Source organism: Octodon degus, unplaced genomic scaffold, assembly GCF_000260255.1.
Source record: "Octodon degus isolate 3935 unplaced genomic scaffold, OctDeg1.0 scaffold00246, whole genome shotgun sequence".
Taxonomy (NCBI): Eukaryota; Metazoa; Chordata; class Mammalia; order Rodentia; family Octodontidae; genus Octodon; species Octodon degus.
The window spans coordinates 1,090,541-1,109,139 of record NW_004524822.1 but is presented as its reverse complement, the minus strand read 5'-3'; positions in this window follow the sequence as shown (position 1 = coordinate 1,109,139).

The window sequence follows — 18,599 nt, the reverse complement described above, 5'->3', positions numbered from 1 at the left end:
AGAAAGTCATGGGGAGACCTAGGTGGAGTCGAGGGATGCAGCCACAAGCCAAGAGCTCCTGGAGCCACCAGGAGCTGCGGGCACCCGAGACAGATTCTGCTCTGAGCCTTCAGAGAGTGCATGGCCCAGCACACCTTCAGTGAGGACTTGTGCTGTTTCCAAGGCTTTCAGCCACCACTCTGGTAATTTGACATAGCAGCCACAGGGCGCCGGTAGAAACACCAGAAGGCATGTGAGTGAGACTGTGGAGGGCAGCCGGAGGTCCTGTCCATCCCAGCAATCTCCCTGGAACCTGGACACATTTGGGGTCAGCCAGAATGATGTAGTTCTACTTGCAGGAGTCTATCAGAGGAAATAAGAAATCATACCAAGATTTAATGATGCTAAAAACGCTCATCTGGGTTCTGTCTGAAAAGTTAGTCCTGCCATAGTAGAGCCAGTGGAGATGCAGCCCTACAGAAGAACCCTGTGTGCTAGCTGTGGTGGTGTATGCTTGTAATGCCCATATTTGGGAGGCTGAAGCAGGAGGATTGCTGCAAGTTCGAGGACAGCCCAGGCTACATAGAGAGTTCAAGCCCAGCTTGAACTACATATTAAGACCCTGTCTCAAAAAGCCAAAACAAAACAGAAGAACTCTATGTAACCTTTAAGATAACATCATAGAAATGTAATTATCAGTGTGTAATTATTTATGTGTTTTCAAATACTTTATGGCTGGGCTTGGTGGCACACACCCATAATTCTAGTGCTCAGAAAGGCTGGGCCTGGAGGCTTTCCACAAGTTGAAGGTCAGCCTGAGCTACATTGTGAAGTCAAAGGCAGTCTAAGAAACCAAAACAGAATAGAACAAAGGGTTATTGTCTTACTTTTTTGTTTGTTTGTTTGTTTTGTTTCTGAGACAAGATACACAGCACTCAAAGTTAAAGGTTTACTTGGCGCACAAAGTGTAGAGGTTTCAGTCCACCACTGGCGGGCTCCAAGGCAGGGTGGATGGCCCAGGGGCATCACTGAGGACAGCCAAGGCAAGGCTGGCAGGAGGCAGCAGGCCCCAGCAGCATCAGAGATAGCAGCAAGCAAGCAAGCTGCCTTCACATTCCATCCAGCCTGCCTGCCCTTTGGGCAGCATCACGGCCCATAGGTCCCCTAGATCCAGCTTTCCCCACTCTGTAAAGTTCCACCTATAAGTGCCTGAGGCTTAGGGGAGGTGGCTAGGTAGAGGCCATTGCAGGCATGATCTCATTAAAAAGAGATGCATGTATCATGCAAAAATGCAGCAAATCTAGAAGACAGTGTTAGCAGTGGTTTCCTTTAAAAACAAAACCTTTGAAACTTGTCACCAGACACACAGAATATTATTTTGTCAAGTAAAGTGCTGATTTAGGGAGCATCACAGCTCTTGCCGCTGGAAGTCAGAAAGAGATGCCAGACAGAGATGAGGTGGTCAGGAGTAGGCTAGAAAGGAGAATGCGGAATCAGACGCCTACATGACTTCTCAGAGCCTTCTGATGCTAACATCCTGGTAAGTCTCCGAGAGGCACGGAAGACCCTCCATCTTGTTTGACAATGGAGCCAGGGTCATGTCTGAGAAGCACAGCTTGGGAAATCTGGGAACAGTCTTTGACAAAAACCAGTTCAACTGAATTAAGAGCAAATCCATCCAGATACGACATGAGGAAAAATGTTCTCAGATTATATATTGCTGAGAAAGCCTGGCTGCTTCATGCCAAATAAGAGCAAAAGGGAGCTCTAAACCAAACGTAAGCAACAGTGTCTGCGCTGTTAAATCTTGGCCCGTGAGACAAGGAGGCTGCTGTGCATGGGGTCCTGTGGCTGTTGGGCTCTGGCCTTTAGAAGAACGCTGAGCTTCGAGAGCTGGTCCTGAGCCCTGTGGCTGCTAACAATTACATGAGACCACAGAGGTCAGAATGAATGAATGTATCGCTAGTCACCTGCCATTAGCTTGAACTGGATCTGCCCAGGTGCTGGTGTATGTAAAGGAGACCGGAAATGGGTCCCTTCCTGCTGCTGGCCGGTGGATTAGAAGAGACGTCACCCCTGATCATGGAGACAAGTGTGCACCTCAGCATTTAGGAGATGGTCCCAGATGCCCTTGCTACTTGTACTACAGAGAGACACATCCGAATGGCCCTTTCCTGCGCAAGCTGCACAGCGTTAAATGTGGACATCTCTCTGTGCTCTTCTCACCCTGCTTCTCCCTTTCTCATTAGGAATCAGGAGGCTCGAACCCTGATTCCTAATTGCAGCTGTCTTAGTTACTCTTCTCTCATTGCTGGGACAAATACTCCACATCCAAAATGAAGGAAGGAAAGGTTTATTGAGCTCACAGTTACTGGAGGTTTCAGTTCATACTCAGCTGGCTCCAAGGCAGGGTGGCACATGGCAGAGGGCAGCCTTCATGGTGGCAGCAAAGAGCAAGAGCAAATGGGAGCAGTAGCTTCAATAGTGGCTACAAGGGCCGGTGGTATAGCTTAGGGGACTAAGTGCTTGCTTAGGTAAGGGAAGGGGCCAGGGATTGATCCCGGGCACCCTGTGCCGTGCTGGCCCTGCCCCCAGGTGTGGTGGCTCATGCCTGTAATCCCAGGACTGGGGAGGCAGAAAAGAGGAGGATCACTATGAGTCTGAGATGCCTAGTGAGACCCTGAAAACAAACAAACAAACAAACAAACAAAAAACCCTTAAATAGTGGCTACAGAGAGCAAGTCTGTCTCCTTTATGTTGCATTAAGGCTACTCTCCAGGCTGGGTGCAGCACTCACATCCATAATCCCAGCAGCACTCACCCATAATCCCAGTGGATCAGGAGTTATTCACAAACTCCAGAAGCCTGTCCCACCACTGCATGAAGCTTTGGGGAGACAACTAGACACAAAGCATAACAGCGGCTCCGTCGAAGGCTTGCGCGGGCAGAGGACAGGCGGGGCTGGATGTCATTGCTCAGCCTGCACAGGATACAGGGAGACCTTTGCCAAAAGGAAGGTGAGGGGACATCCTGCTTTGGTGGGTCACTCCTGGATTTTGACTTCCTGCCCCACAACCCAGTGCCCCTGCTCTGCATGGAGTGTTGGCCTTGCTGCCTTCCTTCTTCCTGTTGTCCTTTCCTCGGCTTGTGGTCCTTCCTGTCTGTGCAGACAGTTAGCGGGGGTGCAGCCATAGGTGCTTTGCAGAGGTGCTGATCATCACCCCCACATGGCTTTACTGGGTTTTCTTTCCCCAGCCCAGGGGCACAGCTATATCCTCTGTCCCACCCCTCACCTCCTTCTGCTCCTTCCTGGGTGCAGATACCATCCCTTTGAGCACCAGAAGGGCCCCTGGGCAATTGTGCACTTGGCTCCTCACTCAGACAGTGCGATTGACCTAGGGCCCCCTGATCCCTACCTTCCGAAACCCCTGAGTGATTTTGATTCAGGACCTCAGGTAGCAGCTGACATCAGTTACGTAAGGCATAGCTCAAACCTGATTCTTTCCTCTCTCCCCAGCTTAAATCTAAATCATATTTATTTTTCCAACTTAGTATTTCTCAAACATGTCTTCCTTCACCTGCATTGCAGCTGGCGAACAGGGCAACTCCTCCGGCTGCAGGTGCACAGGAGTCTGTGTGTTACAGGAGCGCACTGGCACAGATGGGCCCGCTCTTAGAGGTGCCTGGCCAGTCTGGCTGTGCACCCTGTCTGTGTGTAACCTCGGCCCCACACCTCTCTGGCCTCCTCCAACCCCCTCACCTAGTCCTCCCAGCACCCACCACGCCGCACAGCCCACTGCCCAGTCTACTGAAACTCTCTGATCATTCCTCTGTTCCCTCCCCAGAGCAGGAAGGTCGTGCCACAGGTGCCCGTGGGCTCTTGCTCTACGTCCCCTGCTGCAGCCTTAATTTTCCAGTCATCTGCTTTCTATCATCTGAATAGCAGGCTGGGAATTCCCACAAGACACAGTCTTGGGTTTTGTTTTGTTTTCTGCCCTTTTTAGGGCCACACAGAAGGCCTAGACATTCAGTAAAAGTCGTTCTCCTAAGATAATGCACACAGAGCCATGAATTACCTCATGACTGTTCGCTGTGATTTGTCAGGGAAAGACACCCCTAGCCAATTAGTGAAGCACAATTCCAGGTATGGGGGGGAGGTGGGAGGGGTTCCAGGTTGATTGGCAGACAGGCCAGCAAATTGAGGAGGGAAAATGCACCTTGGTTGTGGATGGCATCAACCAATAGGCTGGCAGCTTGGATAGACTGAAAACAAAAGGAAAGACAGGTCTGTAATCCCAGCACTCAGGAGACTGAGGCAAGAGGGCTGTGTTCAAACACTGAACTTCTTTTCTATGTTAGCAGAACAGAAATGGCCACAACAGCAGTGCTGGAGTTTGGATGTCACATATGCCCATTCTCCAAAGACCCATGTGTCAAAGGTTTGCTCCAGGTGGGTGGGATGGGGCCTGGTGGCCCGGCCTAGGCCTCTGAAGTTGTGCCCTGAAGGGTGGGCTGTGCTCTCCCCTCTCTCTGTTCCTGTGATGTTAGCTGCTTTGCTTCACTCTGTGTTCCCATCATGGTACCCTGCCTGTCCACAGGCCCAAAGCCACAGGGCCCACTGACCGCCGACTGGAGCCTCCCAAACGAGGGCCCAAAATAAAACCTTTCTCACTCTAAATCAGTCTGGTCAGGTATTTTATGGGAAGCTGACTAACACAGACTAAAAAGAGAGAGAGAGAGAGAGAGAGAGAGAGAGAGAGAGAGAGAGAGAGAGGACTCAGACAAGAATGTAAGGTCACAGTTGAACATGCTGCCCCTTCTGCTGTCTGACTACTTGGGACCAAGTCCGGCCCTGCCATGTCTCGATGCACAACTTTACGCTCTTCAGTTTTGCTCTTCCAGAGCTGAAGATTGAACCCAGGGGCCTGGACATGCCAGGCGTGTGCTAGGCCACGGAGGACCCTCCCCCACCCTGTCTGTGCTTCAGTGTTTGCAGCTGGAAAGTGGGGAGGATGGCAGACCTTCCTCGGGAGCCATGCGAACGCTGAATGAGAAACAACTAGACCCGGCCCATAGTAGGTGCTCTATTAACACTGCTCCCAGTAGGTCTTGTGGCCCTGGGGCTGCCTCTCTAACTGAGGACTGTTATGGGACAGTCGCAGAGGTGGGAAGGCGACCCCAATGGGCAGGCTCTGTGGAGCTGCTGAGCTCGGGACGTAGGCCGACCTGGCCTCTGGGAATTGGCAGGGAAACATCTGGAACGTGCAGCCCAGCTGGAAGCGGCTGGACAATGGCCACTCCCAAGTTTCCATCCAACCCGCACAGTCTTGGTGCTCAGCTTTTGAGATAAAAGGAAATGTGGCTGGAGCAGCGGGCATAGCAGGAGAGCACTGCAGAGAAGGCACGGCCTTCCTCTCACGTGGGCTTTGCAAAGACGCAGGGATCTGGTTTTACCTTTCCCTTACGGATGCGATGCTGCGGGCCTGCTCTGCCTGGCCGCAGCTGTCAGTGCCTCCTCCGCCTTTCCTCTTGCGCGCAGACAGGAAGTGTGATCATCACAGTAGGAGCTCGTTCAGAGGCCAAGCCAAGAAGAGAATGCCGTTGCTCGAGCTGCATTTGTCTTGTTTTTTTCTTTTTCTTTTTTTTATATATATTTAGTACAGGGTCTACAGGGTCTCACTACACAGATCAGACTCATAGGGATTCTCCTGTTTTCAGCCTCCCAAATGCTGGTATTACAGGCAGGCGCAGCCACACCCAGTCTGAATCGCCCTCTCAGCCCACCCCGGGGGCGGGCCGGCCCGCATGCTAGGGCTTGAACCCCAGTCCTTGCTTCTGCCTAAGCAGGCGCTTTAGTCCGCTGAGCTATCTGGCCGGCTCTTATCTCGTTTTATGTCCTTCAAGTTTAATTAAATGAAATATGTTCTATTAGGGAAGAACTCTCTAGTCCTAGGTGTATTCACTAAGTGAAGTGGGGGCTGATGGTCTTCGGAGTGACGCCGAGGCTTCTGTGACCTCTTCTGCTAGGGAGCCTCCCTTCCTGGCCTCGTCCTGCCTGTGGCCAGTGGCAGTGGCCAGTGCACCGGGCACAGCGTCTGTCTGACTCCTCTCCCCCAGGTGGGCAGTGCTGGGCGCAGCAATGTAGCAGGGAGCCAGACAGATGCCCTCCCTCTCGGCCTCTCTTTGCCACGGACTTGGCAGGGCGGGGCAGGCAGCCAGCAGCCTCCACACGGGCTGCCCTTGGCTCCCACGCCCAGCTCCAGCTGCTGCTTTTCCGCTCTTCCCGGCAAGAGCAGCTCTGGGAAGGCGTGGCTTATGCCGTGGTCCTTTCTGCATCTTCAGGGCCATCCTTGTGGCCCTGCACTTGCTGCAGCCAGGCCCTGTGTTCCCTCCACTGCGCTGCTCGAATTCATAGCATCTCTTTCATGCTCTACTGCAACTTTGGGTGCCAGAACTCTGCGCCCTCTGGCTCCTTTCTCTCCCTGCTCTCTGACTATGAGGGTGGGCCCTGGCATCTCTGGCTGGCTTTCCCAGAGGGCCCTCCTTTCTGCCATCTCCCCTTCCATCGGATGGCTGTCATTTCTAAACTAATGTCCTTCTGGGAACCTCAGGATGTGGCTCCATTCAGAAACTGGTTCACTGTAGATCTAGTAAGTTATGATGCAGTTCACTTGGAGGACAGTGTTGTTCTTTGAAGAACAAGACAAGATAGCTAGGGAAGGTGGCACAGGCCTGGTGTCCCAGCACTTAGGAGGCTGGGACAGGAGGATCTTGAATTGAAGTCATTTTGGGCTACATAGTGAGTTGAAGGCCAGCCTGAACTATGTAATGTGAGCCTATCTCAAACAAAACAAAAGGGGGTGGGGAGAGAAAACCAGAGACACTGGGGAGAATCCAGGTGACAGTTGTGGTACCTATTTATGGCAGTTAAGAAACCAATACACAGCTTCTGCACTCCCAAGTCACCACGATACAGTGCCAGCCCCTGCTTCTGCCCAGGCTTTCCAGATTCTCAGGTCCTTCCCTTCTTCTTTCTCCCCTGGCCAGACCTTCATCCTCCCTCGCCTGCTTTACCTCCACAGTTAAAGACCTCCTCATCCACCTGTAGCAGTAGCTAGCATGATCTTGCTAAGTGATACGCTGCAGGGAATCTCCTCATCCTTTTAGATTTGACTGCAAGAGGCCCCGCAACCACTACAAAGCAGCAGCTCTTGGGTACTTGCTGTGTTTGGGATGTGGTTTGTACATCATGGGTTTATACGCTGAAAGCTTGGTCTCTAGTGTGGTAAAGTTAAGAGGAGCTAGGACTAGCCAGGTATAGTGGCTCACACTGGCAATCCCTGTACTTGGGAGGCTGAGGCAGGAGGATCACTGCAAGTTTGAGGCCAGTCTGGGCTACATAGCAAGAGTCTGCCTCAAAAATTAAAAAAAAAAAAAAAAAAAAAAGTGGTGGGAGTGGTGATGCCACTAAGAGGTAGAGTGGGGTGAAGGGGTCACCTTAAGCACTGCTCTCAGAAATGAGTAGTGTAGCTCTCATCGATTGTGTCCGTTGTATGCTGCTATTCCCTGTGATACTACCCTCTCTCTGTTCTACAACCTCATGCGCAATCTCCTTCATACCTATAGTTTTAAAGCCTCCTGTGTGGTACAAGGCAGGGCAGAGACATGGGAAAACCCGGATCCAGCAGCCCTTCCTTGGGACTGCCCAAGTATGGGAGCCAATCTGCTCTCTGCTGTGCAAGTTTTCAGCTAGCCAGGTAGCTCAATGGCAGAGCGCTTGCCTGGCACACGCAAGGCCCTAGCTCATCTCTGGCACTATGAATATTGCTTGTCTAGCTTTCTGTCTCTTGTAGCCGTGAGAGTTCCTTGATCTAGTGGGCTAGACCATTGCAGGTTCTCAGCGTGACTCAGGGTCCTCATCTCCCTGCCTTCCCTGCAAGGCAGAAGTGTTTTTAAATCTGATGTCCTGCACCTGCCAAAGAACCTTAGGTTAGTAGAGGAGCTTTCCTTTGTGGTAATCAGGTCTCCACAGAAAAATGAAGATCTGCTTTAAAGTGGTGATTTTTACATCCTAAAACAGGCAGTAAGATGAGAAAAGCCCAAAATGTCATTTCCAGGGGTGCCCCTCGGCTGTCTTCACTTCCTTGGACTGCTGCACCAATCACCACTGATCTGAAGGTTTAAAATGAGAGAAGTGTGTTCTCTCAGAGTTGCAGAGGCCAAAAGTCCGAAATGAGGTTTTTGGCAGGGCCATGACGCTGCCACCGAAGTTTTGAGGGGAGCAGCCATAACCTCACCTTCCCTCTCCTGTGTCCCAGGGCTTTGGGCACTGCCTGGCGTACACAGTCGTATCACCTTTAGTGATGAGGTAATCATGTCCCTTAGCGGTGGTGTCACCGTGTTCTCTGTCCTTCCCTGGCCATCACCTGTGTGTATCTCTGGAATGTTTCCCTGCTGCTCTTACAAGGACAATTGTCACTGGATTTCAGAGTTTGCAGGTGGGAATCTCTTTGGAGGCTACCACTCAACCCACTAGAGCACTCTGCTAGCTAATGTCCCTCCCCAGGGGCCCTCTGGCAGGCAGGCCCCTGGGTCCCCCTCTTGGCCTTTCTGGGCAGGCTTATCTTGAGTCTCGCCTCATGCCTCATCTGCTCTTCTCTACAGTCCCTGGGCAGCATCAAGATGATCTTTCTGGCAGGTGAAACAGATCAAGTCATGGTTGCTGCTTGAAAAGCAGGGTTCTAAGAAGTGAGTCTGCATTAGCACTCTAATTCTGAGAGTTTCAGAAAATGTAATGGAAACATTTCCCAGCTTCCTAACACCAGAGACTCTGCTCCAGTTTGTAGATTAGAGCAATTTAAATGCACTCATCTGAGCTGCGTCTGTGCACAACTCCCCACTCTGACACCCAAATTAATGAGCTAATCCCAGGCTCCAGGTTCTACCCAGATGCTTTATCTAATTGGATGCAAATTACATGCTTTGTAAAGTGAGTTTGGAAACCCCACAATCCCCCACAGAAAACAAACTTCCAAAGGTTCGGTGTGGCCAACCAGTTCCCTGAGACGCTAGCATGAGTCATTCTCTTCAGTTTCCCACACTTCATCCCTAGTGGGGAGCTCAGCATTCCCACCAGCCACGAGTTACCTCAAGAGAAAGAAGTGGTCAGTCCAGGCTCAGTCCCAGCTCACAGAGGACTGCAAAAGCCTGCAGTGCACAAAATGAAAATGGAGTGAACAATACTTTCTCAACATCTCAGTGGTCCTTCTAAAATGCTGTTTCTCAAGGATGCAATACAAGTCATTTATTGGCTCATTTAGACTTCCAAAGCCAGGAAGCAGACCCAACTCCTAGTGACTCATGGGTTTTCCCCATTGGAAGGCAAATCAGATTTTTTTTTTTTTTTTTTTTGCTCCGAATGCCTTCAGGGCAGGTTTGGCTGGCTTGAGTTGTGGGGATCGAACCACAGCAACCTGAGCCTGACTGCTTTGTTGAAGCAGCCACTTAAAGAACTGAGCTAAGAGGCAGGCCCCTGGTAAATCAGATTTTTAAAAAATCTAATTGTACCACTAAAGCCTAGACTAAGATAAATAATAGAGGATCAAGACACAGACCAGAAACTGAGTGGAGCTGGGGATGCAGTTCAGTGGCAGAACAACTGCCTGCATGTGTGAGGTGTAGAGTGGTGGCTCAGAGTTGCAGACAAATGCCATTGTCCAGACTCTTGCCATCTGTCTCCTGCCACACTGGTCAGCTCCCCATTGGTCTCCCTGCCTCTTGGCTCTTACATCTCTAACCCATTCCCTCCAGGGCCTCAAGGCTCATCCTACTTCTATGGCTCCCTAGGACTCCTGGAACAATGGCCATACTTTTAAGGTCACTTGCGGGCTCCTGAAATTTGGCCCTAACTTACCTTTATAAGCCCATCTTCCCTCATGTGACAGTCACAAGACACTAGACATCCCGCTCTTGATCTGTGAAGACCTCAGAGTCTTCATTCACAAAGTTGCTGTTCCATGGAGCCTGGTCCTATAGCAATCAACTCTAAAGTGAAGTTTTGTAAGAAGTTTGTATTTAAAAAAATGTACCTGTAGATGCATCCTGCCATGTGCTCTTTTTACAGTGTGTCTGACCCTTGTGTTGTGCAGGTATAGGCCTGTACCCCGTGTGTGTGTGTGTGTGTGTGTTACCAGGGCTAGAACTCAGGACCTTGCACTTGCCAGGCAGGCACTTATGCCACTGAGCTCTCTCCATGGCCCTGTACTTGTCCCTTCGAAGTGAGGTAGATGGCTGGGCTGAGTTTGGTGATACAATGCCACATGAGTTCCAGTCCAGGCTAGGTCATAATCAGGACACAGTTTCTGTTGGTGTCTTTCTCTAGGGTCACTAGTTCATGGGTCCCCGCCACCCCATTGCCAGGAAGCCCAGGACACGTGGAGAAGCCAGGTTGGTTCCCAGTTAGGCTCTCAGCGGACAGTCAGCTTCAATGCTAAGACGTGTAAGGGAACAGGCTTCCCATAATTCCACTGCCTACCCTGAAGACTGGAGGGGAAGCCCCGGTCACTCACTGTGAAGCAGAGACAAACCTAGGCTCCTTGGCAGCTTTCCAAATTCCTGAGCCACAAGAGCCATGAGAAATAATAAATGACAGCTGCTACTTTTATCACTAAGATATGGAGTAATTTGTTTTTTTAATTTTAATTTTATTGAGAAACAAATATGAATGAGACAGTTTCAAAGCTGATTAATAGGACAGTTTCGATAATCAATACATTGTACATTGTTATCTTCTTAGTGGCTATCCATAGTACAAGAAGCAGACAGGATATCCTGTCCAAACACTATTAGTACACCTTTTTCTTCTCATTGAATTAAGCGAAAGTAGCTGTATATCTATCCTATTTTGTATATATAAATACATAATGGCCTTTCTTTTTATCCCCCCCCCCTTTTTTTTGTTTAGTCCTGTCAGACGTAGGTATTCTATTGGCCTTTACATACTATTGGTGTTTGAATTCAGCAAAACAATCCAACACTGTCTAGCAGTCTATAATATTAGTGGGTTATCCTCAGAAGTTATTGACTTGAGCCTTTTATAGTTCATTGTATTAATATGGCTTTACTTTATATATCTCGTTTTTATACTTTTCTGCTGGATGGTTAAGACCAAGATAAAGAAAGACCTATATAACAGGAAATGTAACTTTTGTATCTGATAAGGTCAGTCAAGTACCCTCAGGATTTATCCTGTAGCCCTGTACCGTACTTTGTAGATCCTTTGTCAGTGTCAGCCATGAGGATGAGTGGTATGGAGTAATTTGTTACACAGTGGAAGCTGACTAATACTTGTCCAGTTTTACCCACTCCAGATAGCAGATCTTGGTTATCAATAGATAGCATCAAACGCAGAACTCTGTATGTAAAGGGACCACCAAAGGGCTTTTCGCTTCTCAAATTTTTGGCAAAAGAAGAGAGACCATTTGAATCCTGAAGAGTTGAGGAGTATGTAGGTGCAGTAGTTTAAGTATAAATAAATACAAGAGAGTAGAAATGCCAGTCAGTGGGGTTCTGATTCCAACCATTAGTCCTGCCTTTGTGAGTTCTGCTGGGAGGCAGCTGAGAAAGGGGCACTTAGATTCCTGTTATTTGTGTTTAAGTTGCTTCTCTACTATGTCCTCAGCTCTTCTTTGATCAGGCTGTTTGTTGTAGCACTGGTCAGTTTTCATTTGAAGATCTTAATACTAGCCAGGTGTTGTAGCACAAACCTGTAACCCCAGCACTCTGCCAGGCAAGAGAACTGCAAGGTTGAGTTCAGCTTGAGAAACTTATTGAATTAGTAAAATCCTGTTTCAGAAAAACAAAGGAAGGAAGGAAGAAAGGATGGAATGGAGAGCGAGAAGAGCCAGCCAGTTAGCTCAGTGGACTAAAGTACCTGCTTTGGCAGAGTGCAGTGGCCAGGGTTTGATCCCAGGTGTGCTGTGCTGGTCTCGCCCCCAGGGCACACTGAGAGGGCGATTGAGACTGGGCATGGTGGCACGCACCTGCAATTCCATCGCTTGGGAGGCTGAAAACAGGAGAATCACTATGAGTCCAATCTATATAGTGAGAACCTGTAGACCCTGCCCTAAATAAAAAAAAAAAAAGAAAGAAAGAAAAATAGACAGAAAATTCTGGGATATAGCTTTCTGTTGTTAAGGCCCTGAGTTTCCCAGTACTGGAAAAAAAAAAGAAAAGAGAAGAATCTTAATTGCTTTTTCAGACAGTCTCTGTCTTGGCAGGGTGCTTGGTCAATTTGGCTTTGAGTTCCAATGTTTTGTCCACTGGTTTGAATAATGATTTTCTCCATTAAAATTCTGATTCATTCCTAAGAACTATGTAATGTCTTTGGGTGGATATTTTAAGATTTTTTTTTTTTTTTTTTTTTTTTGCTGTCAACCAATTCTTAGGTTGATTTTCAACAGGTAAATACTCAGTTGTTGTACTGTATCTCAAGGGAAGCCAGTCCTGAGCTGTCCTCTTGCTGTCTGCCTTATCAGTCAGCTTTCTGTTGCTGGATAAAATGCCTGACACCTGCTAATGGAGAGGAGATCCACTGTGGGTGTGGTTTCGGGAGCTCAGTCCACAGCTGGCTGGCTCTGAGGCAGAAGTGTCACAGCAGAGGGGATGGCAGAGGTCAGCTGCTTACCTCTGACATCTGGGAAGCAGGGAGAGGAGGAGGAGGAGGAGGAGAAGGTAAAGGAAGGGGTTATATCCCCGGGACCCAGCAGAAATGGGCTTTATTAACATTCTCCTGGGCATCTCCCGAGCTGTCAGGCTGACAATCAAAACTAACAACACAGTCTCTTCCTGTTTTCGTCTGCTTCCCTGGCTGCACATGTTTGCGTTTTTGTGTTTTTTTTTTCAGAACCGGGGATTGAACTCAGGCCCTTGCACTTGCCAGGCAAATGCTTATTCTACTGAGCTATCTCCCCGGGCCCTCATGTTTGTGTTTCTTGTTTAAGAGTTCTGATTACCACTGAGGTTTAGGGAGACAGAAAAACAACGGTTAAAAATAGACTTAGAGGGTGGTCGTGGTGGTGCACGCCTGTAATCCCAGCATGCAGGAGGCTGAAGCAGGAGGATCATTGGGAGTTTGAGGCCAGCCTGGACTACAAAGTGAGCTCAAGGCTAGCAAGAAGAAGCAGCAGCAACAGCCAGGGCTTCTTGCATGCTGAGCGAGTCCTCTGCCCTGAGCTTCAGTTACATTTTGAGATAGGGGCTCATTAAGTTGCCTCAAACTCACTATCCTCCTGAGCAGCTAGAACTCCAGACTGTGGGCCATGGCACCCAGCCTGAGGCGATTGTTGAGACACAGACGTAGAGCTGGACTTGTCAGCCAGGAGCAGGCTTTGTAGGGAGATGTGAGGTCTCACTCAGGACAGTGTTTCACGGGCCAACTCCGGGACCTGGGGGCAGGGAGGTGGAAGGAGAACTGGAGGTGCTGGGCGAGGACAGCCCTGAGAGGGCCACTTCCAGGGTGCTGGTTTGGAGCTGGGGGACTCATGAGCTTGAAACCCTGGCCTCTGTCCTAAGTCACTGTGGCCACTGGAAGGTCTCAAGCAGCTCCAAGGAATAGTCCAGAGCTGCAGGCAGCTGGAGTCTATGAGCCCAGGGTCACTGTGGACAGCAGCTGAGTGGGCTTGGCCAGAGCCGGAGGCTTCAGCCCTGCCAAGCCCTCTGTGTCCCCTGGGACATCTTGTTGGAACTTTGTTCTTTCAGCTCAGTTCAAAGCACCTTTTCTGCATGCACACCTCCGCAAGGTCAGTGCTGCCTCAGCATGTGGTTGTCGGCTGGGAGAACAGCTGTAACCGTGATCCTCTGGTGGCTTCCTCCCACACGTTAAGATGGGAACACCCTCTGCAGGTGGCAAATAGTTTTCCCAAATTTGAGTCACTGGTAAAGGTCTCCCCCATGAATGAGTTTCTCTGCAGCTTCCTATCTCTCTCTCTCTTTTTTTTCCCCATCTCTTTTGAGACAGGGTCTTACTATGCAGAGCAGGCTAGCCCAGAACTCACCATGTAGGCCAGGCTGGCCTTAGACTCACAGCAATGCTCCTGCCTCAGCTTCCAGAGTGCTGGGATGGCAGGCATGCTCTGCCATCACGGTTTCTGCAGCCCTTGCTAAGGTGCCTCAGGAGGAGGAAGGGGCTGTTTCAGAGTCCGTGACCTCGGTCAGGATGCCTCTGTCTGTTCTTTTCCATAGACCTGAGGAGTGGCCCTCACTGCCATTGTGGGTTGTGATGCCAGCAGGTGGGGGTTTGGTGGCTGTGGGGTTTCCTGCCCACAACGCTATGGAGGGCCTGTGTTCACAGCTCTAGGCTACCTCTGGAGGGGACCCCAGAGCAGGCAGGACTCCTTGCACTCTCTGGATCTTGGTTTCTCAGTTAACTCCCTTCTTTCCACCTTGCATTCTTCAGTACTTTCTGTGTTCTGCCCTCAGGTCTACAAGGCCTGACCTGGTTACAGAATTCTACTGATTTGTGATCCTCTTTCCTCAGCCTCCAAGAACTTCTGTTCTGATTCACACCTCAGTTCTAGGATTGGTGTCAGGGCTGGTAGCTTCCATGTGGAGTCTGGCACTGGAGGTTTGCACCCTGGTGACTCATTGCACATGGGAACTGGGTAGGCTGACCCTCTAGGACACTTGCCTCTCTGGTCACTGTAGGCAAAGGCCCTGGGGTGAGAGAACACAGCTCCGGGTTAAAGCTCTCCACAAGGTGCATACTCTCTAAACACCCTGTGAGGCTGCCTGGCGTGGGGCCAGGGTCCCAGCAGCTGTCACAACTTCTTTTCCTTCTGAACACAAGTTTGTCCCATGTTGGAGCAAGGTAGAAGTGCTCAGTGGATCTGAACAGAGCTCTGGAGTTGTAGGGCCAGGCTAAGAGTCCCCAAAGTGTCACTTGTGGGGTGTGAACATGTCCCTGTAACTCTTGGAGCCTCGCTTTTCCTAACTGCAAAGTGGAAAAAAGTGCCCAGCGTGGTACAGAGCTGTAACCCCAGCATTCTGGGAAGCTAAGGCAGGAAGGTAACCACTGTAAGGGCAGTCCAAGCTGTTCAGTCACCTAACAATAGCCCCCTGTCCTAAAATAAGAACTATATAAAGGGCTGGGGATGCAGCTCAATGCCAAGACCCTGGGTTCAATCCCCAGTATGGGGGGAAAAAAAAGAAAAGAAAAGAAAAAAAGAATGAAAGAAACCAAAAGAACTGTGAAATAACTATACCTGGCTCCTAGGATTACATAAAACAACTGGGGAAGGTTCTGGCTGATGGTAAGCCTTCACTGAACATTAACTGTTATCGAATGCTAGTGAGTGAGTTGGTGCTGATCTTTGCTGTCATATTGTAGCAAAATATAGGGGGGCAGTAGAGTATAATTTAGTTGATTTTTTTTTTTTTTTTTTTTTTTTTTTTTGGTCCTGGACATTGAACTTGGGCTAGTTTACCACTTGGCTACACCTCCAGCTCTTTTTCTTTTTTATTATTTCTAATTTTTAATTAATTAATTAATTAATTAATTAATTTTTTGTATTTTAGGGAAGGGTCTACAGGGTGTTCAGGGTTTCACTACTAGATCGGACTCATACTGATTCACCTGTTTACAGCCTCCCTAGACCTGGGATTACAGGCGCGCACCATCTCGCCCCAGTCTCCATTGCCATCTCAGCGTGCCCCGGGGGCGGGGCAGGCACAGCAGGCCTGGGGATAGGCCTTGCCTCTGCTCCTACTTGCAGGTGCTTTAACCTGTTGAGCTATTTGGCCATGCTTTATTTTTATTTTGAGAAAGGCTCTTTCTGAGGCTCGGCGAACTTGTGATCCTTCTTCCTCAGCCTCCCACAGTTCTGGGAATCGAGGTGTGTGCCAGAGCTGGCTAATTTTTAGGTTTTGTTTTCTTTTTTGCGGAACTGGGGATTGAACTCAGACCCTTGCGCTTACCAATGAAGCACTTATTCCACTGAGCCATCTCCCCGGCCGGACCTGGCTAATTTTTGATATGTACTTGCTGTACACATTTAGGGAACACTTTGTCACAGACATTTCAATACTGAATACAACGACTGATCAGACTGCAGTAATTGGGTAGCTGTCATCTCAAACATTTATCTTCTTGGGTTGGGAATGCTCACAATCCTGTTAGCTTTTTGAAATGTGCACTGAGCTTGCTCGCCTCCGTTGCCCCGGCTTGTTACTGAGCACGAGCAGCTGCTCCTCCTGGGAACACTGTGCACTCCATGACTCTGCAGAGAAGCCAGGCAGTCTGCGGCCATACCACCCTGCACGCGCCTGATCTCAGAAGCTAAGCAATGCCAGGCCTAGTTAGGACTTGGATGGGAGAAGCCAGGCAGCCCTGGCTGGGTGGAAGGGATTGCCCACCGCATAAGTCTTTTCTCAGTCTCGTTTCGAGGTTCCAAGAGGATCTCACAAAGTGTGCATTTTCTTTGTCACAGAGTGGCCAAGGCCCCATCTTTCACCTCTTGCAGAGTTCAGAGCTGTCAGGAAACAGAACCCACTGCAAATTGATGCCTCCTGGGCTGCCCTTCTACCAGCATTGCGCCCCTTGTCATGCCAAACCTTCACTTCTCGCCCAGCGGCTCCACGCCTGGAAGCTCCATGCCTGGCTGCTTCCACCTGTCTGGGGGCCTTTACCCCCTATGTGGCCTTCCCTCTTCTTGCTGCCTGTATGCCTGATACGTAGCACTTAAGTGGATTTTTCTGTGTTTGCAGTTTGATGTTGTCTTTATTCTTGTCCCTTTTGTTTATGTGTATTTATGGTTAGTTTGTGTTCGATGTTGACATGATTTATTTATTGCAGTACGGTGGATTGAACTCAGGACCCTAAGCTTGCCAGGCTAGTGCTTATTCTACTGAGCTATCTCCTTGGGCCCTATTTGTTTATTTATTTATTTGATAGTTTTGAGACAGGGTCTCACTATGTAGTGCAGACTGGCCTTGAACTCACTGTGTAACCCAGGCTGGCCTTGAACTTGCAGTGATCTTCCTGTCTCAGCTTCTGGAGTGCTGGGATTATAGGCACTCACCACCACACCCAGACAACATGAATAATTTAAACATTAACAAATAATTTAAAATAAAAAAAAGTTTTGGCTTTGGAATGTATATTTTAAAATCACATTTGTCTTTGGGGCAGTGATTCTGAGAATTCAGATTATCAAACTGAGTAATCACAATGTGACACCCCTCCCCCCCTTGGGAGGGTTTGGAGTTATTCAGCTCTCCTGTGTCCCGGCCTCTGGACAGCTCCAAAGACAAACTGGAAGCTGTCCTGTGTGGAGCCTAGAGCAGGGAGAGCCTGCCAGCCTCCGGGAGTCCTCTCTGCTCTCTAATGGGGGGGGTCATCAAAGGCAGCCCAGAGGCCATTAACAGGGCTCCTGCAATTATCCAAGGATGATGCATTCCTGGAGGGTGAGCCTTTGCCCTGCATGCATTCATAAATGGGTCCGCTGCTAAGCACTCTCTAAAATGTCATTAGGCCTGAAGTTTAGAAAAAAATCGCCTTTCCACCTTGTTATAGTAAAGTACACAAGCAACGGGATGCAGGGATGCAGGGGTGAAAATGCGAACAGGCTTTGAGCTCTGGGGTTTCTCCACAGAAACCCACATACACACATAGGGTTGAGTAAACAGACGTTCAGGGGGATGGGCCTGTCCACGCTTCGCAGTCCTGACCACACCATGAGAAATATTTAAGCTGAGCTGATTTGTTTATAAACAAGCTAAACTCCAGCTCAGTTGGAACAATTCTGTCCTCCCTGGAGCACGCACGGTGCCAACCCAGGGGCACTGGCTGCTGGCAGAGCTCAGCTGCCATCAGCCTTGTTGGCCACGCAGCTGGAGCTCATGCTCTGAGGGGCACCTGACTACTCAGTGTGATTTTATTTAATTTAATTAATTTATTTATTTTTCAGTGTGATTTTATAAAGAGGAATTGAAAGCCCGGATGCATCCCTGGCGGTGGGTCCCCTGTGCCAAGCAGGGACACTGGGCAGCAGATTGCTACCTTTGGTGCCTGCTCTGCCTACAGCACTGTGCTAGGCACAGTGTGATTTTTAAAAAGCTGAAAAATTCCTAAATTTTAATATGCAGAATAACCTAGCCAGCTTGTTTAAGGGGTGTGTGCAGGTGTGTGTAGGGTCTCACTATGCAGCCTAGACTTGTAGTGATCCTCCTGTTTCAGCCTCCCTAGTGCTGGGAGTACAGGCATGCACCACCACACCAGGACTCCATCACCAACTCAGCGCGCCCAGGGCCAGGGCCAGGGCCAGGGCCAGGGCCAGTGTGGTATGTGGTGCCAGGGATCGAAACCTGGCCCCTGCGCTTACCTAAGCAAGGGCTTACTCCGCTGAACTATACTGCCGGCTCTTAGTGAGCTTACTTAGATTCTCAAGATCAACCCCAGAGAGTCTGATGGATTTCATCTAAGTGGAGATAAAAACCTTCATTTGAAACAAGTATTTCTCAGCACTGGGTAGGCGAGACAGGATCACTACGAGTCTGAGCTGCAGAGTGAGACCCTGCACCAAATAAATAAATAAACAAATAAATAAATAAATAAATATTTCATC